This window comes from Malania oleifera, chromosome 7 (assembly GCF_029873635.1).
Source record: "Malania oleifera isolate guangnan ecotype guangnan chromosome 7, ASM2987363v1, whole genome shotgun sequence".
Taxonomy (NCBI): Eukaryota; Viridiplantae; Streptophyta; class Magnoliopsida; order Santalales; family Ximeniaceae; genus Malania; species Malania oleifera.
This window is the reverse complement of record NC_080423.1, coordinates 35,917,300-35,928,193: the sequence shown is the minus strand read 5'-3', so window position 1 is coordinate 35,928,193 and position 10,894 is coordinate 35,917,300.

Here is a 10,894-nt window from a genome sequence, read left to right as displayed (position 1 = left end):
AGAGAGAGAGAGAGAGAGAGAGAGAGGAAAACCATAACTTAGCCAAGAAGCAACCAAAAATATCCTTATAAAGACCTTGGACCTGAGAGGCTTCGTCGATGAACCCTGATATTTAAATTTTCCAAACCTCTCGGCTTTTCTTCGTCGACAAATCTCTGAATTTTGTCAACAAAAACCCTTCTACCTTCGTCGACGAATTATGGTCTCGTCGATGAAGTCTGTGCAAATTCTATTTTTACCCCTCTTTTACACAATAAACCCATATATCATGGTTCGGGTTCTTACAACCTCCCCTCCTTACAAAAATTTCATCCTCGAAATTTGCAATTTCTCTTTACAATCACATTCATACTACTACATACATACTCTAAAGTGAAACGGTGACTATCTATACGTAGTCCCTCTACGATATATACATACTCACTCTAGAGAATACGGAGGCCATTTATACACAGCCCCATCACGATACATACATTCATACTCTAGAGAACACGGCGGCCATTTATACGCAGCCCCGTTACAATACATACATACATTCCCTCACATATGGCGGAGGAACACCATGGTTACCTACATGCATGGTCTCAGGAGCTTACAATACAACAGGACTCTCCTAGAGACTAACCACTAAATACAATATGATAACAGAGGATTACATACATACATACATACTCATACCGACTCTACTATCCAACTACTACTCAGAACAACTGCGGATACTTCCGACGTATTTTCGTTTCTAGTTCCCAAGAAGTTTCCTCAACCTCATGGTTACACCACAATACCTTCACCAACAGTATTTCTTTAGTATGAAGCTTCTAAACTTTATGGTCCAGAACCTGAATAGGTATCTCCTCATACGCTAAAGTATCCCTAATTTCCAACTCACTATAACTAAGAATATGTGAAGGATCCAACACGTACCTCCTCAACATGGATATGTGAAACACATCATGGACTTTTGAAAGTGCTGGGGGTAGTGCAACTTTGTAGGCTACCGGACCCACTCGCTCAAGTACCTTGAATGGTCCGATATACCTCAGGCTCAACTTGGCCTTCCTTCTGAATCTCATCACTCCCTTCATCGGAGCGATTCTAAGGAATACTTTACTCCCTACCTCGAATTCCAACTCATAGTGGTGAACATCCGCATAACTCTTAGGCCGACTATGAACCGATCTAATCATTTCCCGAATCAAACCTACCTTCTCAGATTCCTGCTGCATGAGTTCAGGCCCTAAGACTTGATGTTCACCGACCTCATCCCAATACAAAGGAGATCGACACCTCTAACCATACAAGGCCTCGAACAGTGCCATCCCTATACTAGCCTGGAAGCTATTGTTATAGGCAAACTCCACTAGTGGCAGAAACTGAATCCAACTACCACCGAAGTTCAATACACAAGCCCATAAAATATCTTCCAAAGTCTGTATTGTTCTCTCCGACTATCCATCATTCTGGGGGTGGAACATTGTACTAAAAGTAAGTTTCGTCCCCAATGCTTCCTGTAAACTCTTCCAAAATCAAAAAGTAAACCTCAGATCTCGATCTGAAATAATGGACACCAGTACCCCGTGCAATCTCACAGTCTCATCCACGTACATATCAGCTAGCCTACTCAAAAGGTACCTAACTTTCATTGGTACAAAGTGAGCAGATTTCATCAACCTATCCACAATTACCCAAATAGCATTATGCCCGTGAAGCGCTGTCAGTACTCCGGTAACAAAGTCCATGGAAATGTGCTCCCGCTTCCACACTGGAATAGGCAAAAGCTGCAACGGCCCTGCTGGTCTCTAATGTTCAGCCTTTACCCGCTGACACGTCAAATACTGCTCCATGAACCGGTAAATATCCCTCTTCATACCACTCCACCAGAAAGACTCGCGCCAATCTCGATACATCTTTGTACTACCCGGATGTACCGTATATAAAGAATGATGCGCTTCTTCTAGAATCGTCCTTCTGATCTCATCGTCATTTGGAACACACAGCTTGGTCCCAAACCTCAACACACCTTTATCCGAGATGTTAAAATCCGCATCCAAACCTTGCTGCTTTCTCCATAATCTCAGCTAACTCCGCATCACTAGCCTACGCAACTTTAATACGCTCAAACAAGGTCGGTTGGATCACCAAGCTAGCAATGAAAGCCTGATGATCACTAGACACCAACTCTACGCCAAGGCTTTCCAGATCTCGTCTGACATGATGCTGAGCTACAACTGCAGTTACTGCTGCATGCTCTAACTTCCGACTCAACGCATCTGCTAACACATTAGCCTTTCTTGGGTGATAAATGATCGTGCAATCGTAGTCCTTAATCAACTCTAGCCACCACCTCTACCTCATATTCAGCTCCTTCTATGTGAAAAAGTACCTGAGGCTTTTGTGGTCAGTGAAAATCTTACACTGAACATCATACAGGTAGTGCCGCCAGATCTTTAGGGCATAAACAATAGCAGCCAATTCCAGATCATGCGTAGGGTAATTTTTTTCATACTCCTTAAGTTGCCGAGAAGCATAAGCTACCACCTTACCTTGCGGCATAAGCACACATCCCAAGCCTTTTAGAGACGCGTCGCTATAAATCACAAACCCACCATCCCCCGAAGGAATGGTCAATACTGGAGCAGTAACCAATCGGTGCTTCAACTCCTGAAAGCACTGCTCGCAATCACTAGTCCATTCAAACTGTACTCCCTTCCTGATCAATCGTGTTAGAGGTTTAGACAATTTAGAGAAACCCTCTACGAACCGACGATAGTAACCTACCAGTTCTAGAAAACTCTGAACCTCCTGCACACTCTTTGGTCTAGCCCAGTCGACCATAGCTTTAATCTTACTGGAATTGACGAAGATACCACCCTTAGACACCACATGGCCTAAGAACGCAACCTGATTCAGCCAAAACTCACACTTTTTTTAGCTTAGCATACAATTTCTTCTCTCGCAGGATCTGTACTACCAACCTCAGATGGTGCTCATGCTCTTCCGAACTCTTCGAATATACCAGAATATCGTCGATGAACACCACTATGAACTGATCTAGGTACTCATGAAATACTCTGTTCATCAGATCCATGAACACTGCCAGTGCATTGGTTAACCCAAATGGTATGACTAAGAACTCATAGTGGCCGTATCTGATTTAGAAAGCAGTTTTCGCTACATCCTCCGCTCTAACCCTCACCTGATGATATCCTAACCGCAAATCGATCTTCGAAAAGACCTGCGTCCCCTGCGACTGGTCAAAGAGATCATCTATATGAGGCAAAGGGTAACGGTTCTTCACTGTCACCTTATTGATCTCACGGTAATCAATGCACATCTACATCAACCCGTCCTTCTTTTTCACAAACAATATTGGAGCTCCCTAGGGCAAAACACTAGGTCGAATGAATCCCCTATCCATTAATACGTACAACTGCTCCTTCAACTCCTGAAGTTCTGCTGTAGCCATCCGGTACAGAGCTTTAGAGGTTGGTGCCTTACCGAGCAGCAACTCTATCATAAACTCCACCTCACGATCCAGAGGTAAATCGAGTAAATCATCTAGAAATACGTCCAGAAACTCGTTGACTACCCGTATGTCCTCAAGCCTCAACTCATTCCACAATGGTTCCTGCACACAAGTTAAGTACCCCTGACAACCATCCAAGAGTAACCTCCTCGCCTGTAATGCCGATCAAATCTATGGCGTCAAACACACACAAGATCCCACGAACTCATACTCGTGCTTCCCAGGAGGTCTGAACACTACTACCTTCTTCCAATAGTCAATCACTGCATAACTGGAGAACAACCAATCCATTCTCAGTATGACGTTGAAACCTGACATGTCGTCTACTACAAGATTTGCCAGTAGTAGTCTTTCCTAAATCACAACTGGGCAATTTCCTAACATCTTACTACAAATCGTTGCACTCCTAGTTGGCGTAGTCACAGATAATATCTCATTCATCACACAGGTTTCCGCCTTATATAACTTCACAAAACTATCAAATATGAAGGAATGGGTTGCCCCCGAATCAAATAAAACAACAACTCTATTTGAAAGCAATAACATGGTAACTGTCATCACGTTCCCAGTATGTTCCACATCTGCTGGAGTAAGTGAATATACTCTCGCTGGAGCCGTGGTTACCTGGTGGTTCCCTTGAGGCACCTAATTACTCCCACGGTTCTGACTCTATGTAGGCATAATCCTCCTCGGTTCCTAATAGCTCTTCGCCATGTGGCCTGACTTGCCATAATTGTAGCAAACACCCCAGAATGGCCGACATTCGCCATCATGCCATTTATGGCATTTAGTGCATGGTGCGGAGGATGGATCCCCTTGAGAACTCTGCTGCTCAGTGTTCTACCGATAACCAGAGCTATAATTCTTCTTCTTCTTCCACTGGCTCTGCTGACGTCCACTCTGAGGACAAAAGGTATTGGCCTCTTCCCGTGAACCTGCACTACCTCATCTCCCCGAAGGTCGGTCTCAACTATGGTGGCTTTATCCACTAGAACAGAGAACTCACGGATCTGCAGCATCCCTACAAGACAGCGGATGTCCTTCCTCAGACCCTTCTCGTACTCATTTGGAACCAAATATGGTGCAAATCGAGATAACTCGATATATCTGGAAGCATACCTCTACACCGTCAAATTTCCCTGCGTTAGGCCCGAAAACTCATCAGCCTTCGCATCTCGGGTGGAGACTAGAAAGTATCTCTCGAAGAATACCTCCTTGAAGCGACTCCACGTCATATCAGATGGACCAGCTCTCTGCCTCTCAAGCAGACTCACCGCTGTCCACCATTGCCCTGCCTCCCTAGTCAACTAGAAGGTAGCGTACAAGACCTTCTGCTTCTCAGTGCAGTGGAGGACTCCCAAAATCCTCTCGATTTTCTCAATCCAGTCCTCTACCACTATCGGATCAGGTCCTCTCGTAAATGTTGGAGGGTGCATACATGTGAACTTCTCGATGGTACACTCCGCATTGATAGGAGAGTTCTCCCATCTCCAAACACTCCACTCAATCTCTCGAATCACCTATCTCATCAAACCACGAGACACAAAAGGAGACTCATCACTTGTCGTCTCCTCGGAGCCACTCTCCAAGTTATTATCCTTGGGCTCCATTCTGAAAAATAGAATAGGAATCGGTTAGAATTCCTATATCGTACGCAGTTAACACAATCATAGTCCCAATTATGTCAACTATTACTCTCATAGGTCTAAGTCGGTCCCATCACACCGACACGAATCCATCAATGGTCCACCCTACCTTTACTAGAATCGTCATCCCAGGAAAAATACGGAATACCGCCGACAAATCCTGATCTAGCAACAGAACAACCCCTCGACCAAGACTACCCATTTCCTACATCCTATACTCTCGTATGTACACATCAATACTCCTAGCAAAGTCTACAAGACCTAACAACCTGGTTAGCTCTAATACCAAGTTGTCACGCCTCGAACCCGCGAGTGGGTCCCAGGTGTGAATTTAGTAACCTAACCTGTTTCTGTATCAATTAAAACATACATGATACCACATACAAAGAGGGTCTGACCCCGTGGGGTGAACGGATGCCCTATATACATACATACATACATATGTCCATACTCATCAAAATACGCAGCGAAATACGATCTTTTATACATAACCAGTATCATACTAGAGTCTATACAAGTTAGGATATACCTTCCCATATACAAAACATACCCCAGGTGTCTACAAAAATCATTCCGACAACCTGGATACCAAAACTCGTACCCAACAAGTGCTAGCGGTAGCTAAACAACACCCCTCGCTTCTAGACACTAGATTCAGCTACCCAAAGGACCTAAAAAATATTTATATATATATTCAAGGTGAGACACCTCTCAGTAAGGGAGAAAATAGGTTATATCAGTGTGTGGCATACCAGTGTCATTTACATACTTCATGACACTATACATACGATACAGTTTGAAACAATTCATACAGTTTCATACATTTCCATACAGTTCCAATATTTTCAAAAAAACCATTCCAGTTCATACAATATCCAAATACATACCTACATACATACAGTCAGTGTTGTCACACTAGTTCACAACTACACAAGGTCACCTCGTCTCACAGCGATTACATTGCAACATACGCAACTACGCTGCGACAATCAAGGCCCAATAGTGAATCCATTGCTGCATACATAACTACACAAGGTCACCTAATCTCACAGCAATTACATTACTACACATGCAACTACGAATATCTACGACTTAGGCTCAATAGTGATTACATTTCTACATATGTAACACAAGGTCACCTAGTCTCACAGCGATTACTTTACTACACATGCAACTACAAAGATCTATGACTCAAGCCCAATAGTGATTACATTGCTACATACACAATTACACAAGGTCACTCAGTCTTACCACGATTACATTGCCACATGTACAACCACGCTGCGATGACCTAGGCCCACAGTGATTCCATTGCTACAAACGGTGTAGAACACACCCTTCGGTGACCAGCCGAAACATACTGGTGATATTTCACACCTCGGATATAAAGTCGACCACTCTCACCATGGTAACTACCCGATACCTAGCTATTTTACAAATCCTTGGAATCATTTTGGAACTCACGTTCCTATACATTTCAGCGTACAGTAATTAGCCACCACATAACTGTTTTACAAATACCTGGAACAATTTGATACAACCATACATATCACACTTACTTGGTTTATGGAAATTCATATTATTTACAATTTTAAGTATACAATTTATGCAAATATGGATTACAGTCACCTCAATAATACAGTTTAAATAAAACGAACGATTTTCCAAACAAAGTAGAGATGATACCCGAAATCCCCAATTTTTCCAAAAAATGTAACTCGAAAATCCCGCATTTTTACCTGATAGATTTTCCCAAATAAGTAGCCAAAACATACATATGATCACAGCCTACAAGATTACCGATCCTGATTTCAAAAATGGACTGATATAAACAGAATCCCCTTACCTCAACCCGAAATCCAACTACGAGCTCTACGGTCCCCAAAACTACGAATTGAAACTTCAAAACATACAAACCAAAGTACAGCACATGCTTACAATCCATACTACTACACATATACTGAATCAGAAATGAAAACCGAGCCTTACCTCGATTTTAGCCCGAAACCCAAAATCTTCCGAAATAAGATTCCAATCCGCTAGAAATGTAGAGAATCCTACACTGATCCTCGCAATAACTTTGGATTTGCAACTCAAGCGACAAACAATGAAGCAATTGAAGAGAGAGAGAGAGAGAGAGAGAGAGAGAGAGAGAGAGAGAGAGAGAGAAAGAAAGAGAGAGAGAGAGAGAGAGAGAGAGAGAGAGAGAAAGAAAGAGAGAGAGGAAAACCATAACTTAGCCAAGAAGCAACCAAAAATATCCTTATAAAGACCTTTGACCCGAGAGGCTTCGTTGACGAATTGGTGTCTTCGTCAACGAAGTCTTCAGGGATTTGGTAGATGAGACAGTGATTTCGTCGACGAACCCTGATATTTAAATTTTCCAAACCTCTCAGCTTTTCTACGTCGACGAATTATGGTCTCGTTGACGAAGTCTGTGCAAATTTCATTTTTACCCCTCTTTTACACAATAAACCCATATATCATGGTTCGGGTTCTTACAAGTGTGTAGAGTACGGCTTATACATAGAAGATTAGATCATCAGTTCTTATAGAATATTAGTTTATTGTTCATAGCCTTAAATGAAATTGGACACACCATTGGTAGGACTGTAGCACAAGGTTTCAATAGGTATGTCTTGACTATAGGGAATGGTACAGTTCCAACTTCTTGTGCTAGTACACTTTGTGTGTATTAAACAAGACAGTCTTGGGGTAATTATTTTTATACTGACTACATAAAATAATTAATACCTCATGGTTATTATGAGTGCTTATGCTCTTAATCCTAATATGATTATTGGACACGTGCATATAGTTTTTAATACTTTGATTCATAGAAGAGTGAGATTCTTTATGGATAAAAATATTCAGTGAGTTGGGTGATGACATTATGTGTATGGTGAACATTAATTATTGATGAAATCCACGTCCCAGTATCAGGATTGATGATACCCCCTTGAGGAAGCTTATAAGTTTTGATTGTGTCAAACCTTACAGGTGGAATTTGAATCTGGTACATCAAATAAGTTAATTTGAAGGTCTCAGGGAATTAATATGTCAATTAATTAAATTATCAGTAATTTAATTTAATAGACGGGTATATGTAATCTTTATGTGGGGAGATAAATAAACATTTAATAATAGGAGCTCTAAATATAATTTTGAATATGATAGGGAGTGCAATTGTAATTCTTTAGTGGTATGAATTATAATTAATGTAATTAAGGATGAATTCGGGTCGGATTAGGAATTCTTAATCACGTGGGAAGCCCTAGTCATATTTGCCCAGAGGTCCCTACTGTTGCCTATACATACACACGCTTCATTTAGCAACTAGGTGAGACAAGTAAACTCTCACAGAGATAGACATTTTCATGAAAGAATAAAACCCTAAAAGTCGCTTACGAGCCCACTCTCTCAGGAGCAAGGCGTGTTCAAGGAATATAATAGAAGATTCCTGGTCGTCTTCAAGAGCTTGTTTTCGTAATTGCAGATTCGGAATCAAATCAAACAAATCACGCAGGTATAATCCTAATCACATAATTAGGGATTGCATGATTTGATTTTTTTTTTTTTTGTTATCAGTATGCACTACAACTAAATCTTAGGGCTATTCCTCGAGTCCCTTCAAATGCCCAGCACAAAGAACATGTTTTCTGGTTTTTGATGGGCTTAAATGATAGTTATAGCAATCTGATTGGTCAAATCTTGTTAATAGAACCATTTCTTTTATTGAACAAAGTTTGTTCTTTAGTTCTGCAAGAAGAAAAGAGGATGAACATTGGTCATGGTACCATGGGTTATAATCTTGAAGCAGCTGCTGCAATGTTTATTAACCACAACAAAGAGTGGTTATTAACACCAATAACTAAAACAAACTAACATACTAACCAACTAAGTTGACTCCTGTAGCAGTCTCAACAATAATGCTTGCAAACTAAACAAAGCTTTAACTACATTAAAAAGGCAACTAAGATTTTTAACTATGACATTTTGAAAATTTTATCAACCTCACACTCATGATGGCAATTACTTATTTTTATGCATAGAAAAACTAAATATCAGTACACATAAGAGAAATGAGATGATTTATAATACAACAACAACACATGATTTATAATACAACAACAACACAAGCCTTTAGTTTCATTAGGTAGGATCAATGAATTTTTTTTTTTTTTTTTATCAATTCACTTGGTGAAGAGTGTTTTCCTCTATTAAATTAAGGGTTATTAAATTTTTCCCAGTTAACTCTTTCCAAATTATTTTAGGTATATCTCCACACTTTTTCATGCCAGAAGCAATAATTAACTCACTACTCCTCACAAGTGTTCTATTAGGCCTACATTTTAAATGAACAAATCATGTAAGTCGCCCCTCTTTTATATTGTCTTCAATCAATGCTATGTCTAAATTATTGCATATATGTTTTTTTTTTTTTTTTGTCTTTTAATGTTATATCACTATTTTACCTTAACATTCACATTTTTAGAACTTTTACTTTTTGTATAAATTATTTTTTATTTGTTCAACATTTTGGACCATAAACATAGTCGACCTTATAATTGTCTTATAAAACGTTCTTTTTAATTCTAAGTGTATTCTATGATCACACAGCACACCTGACATACTTCTCCATTACCCAACCTGTTTTAGTTTTATGTACTACTTCGTCTTTAATTTCCCTTCCGCTTGCATAACGGATTTAAGATATCTAAATGTGTTAGAGTTACTAATCTGAGATCAATTATAAATAGAAACTAAATTTAAAAAAAAAAAAGTTTGCTGTTTTACTATATACTAATGTAAAGTATTACATGATCATGATGTAATGATACTTTATTATTATTAAACTTTAATTACTTTATAGGATTAAAAGAATAAAGGCACTACTAATTTTTGTATTGTAAATAAACACAAATTTGAATATATATTCAATATTTTTTTTTATAAGAATTAATTTATTTACGAGAACTTGAAAATCTTCTTTGCTCCCTCGAGTAAAATACAAGATTTGAATTTCTAACCAATAATTAACATTATTTATTTGTTACAGTAAAAGATACTTATCTTTTCTGAAATTTGACAAAATAAAAATAAAAATAAAAATCTCTTATAAAATTTCAAAAAAGTTACAAAAGGCTTCAAAAATGTCACTTACCCTTCCTTACTGAGATTTGTCAAAAAATACACAGATTTCTTCAAAAAAAATTTATCTTTTTGCAAAATACAAATTAGAGAATGTTTATATATTTTTGGTAAGTAAAAGTAGAATCATGCTCATTAATTTTCCTATAAATCATTAATGGAAATTTATTATTTATTGCTCCTTCTGCATAGTAATGGTTGGCGAATGCAACTACTCATAACAGATTTTCCCGTAAATTTGGGAAATAATAATTAGAAGATGAAAAGTGTGAGGCAGGTGGACGATAATAATAATGAAATTAAAAAATAAGGTTTATGTCGCAGTCCAAACGGGACACGTGGCGGTACAAATTGAGAAATAGCGTGAACCGCGTAACGGCGCCTGTCTCGGCGTCTCTTCGCCTGCCTCTGCTCGCGTGGACCGGACACCACCTCTAGGCGACCGACAGGCGAAACCCGGCTTACATCTCCGGTGGACACGCGGCCCCATCTACGACGTTCATCGATCTGAATCTCAAATCCGACGGTCTATAAGGAGTCAAAGCTCCTTCCGGTTTCTCCTTGCGATTTA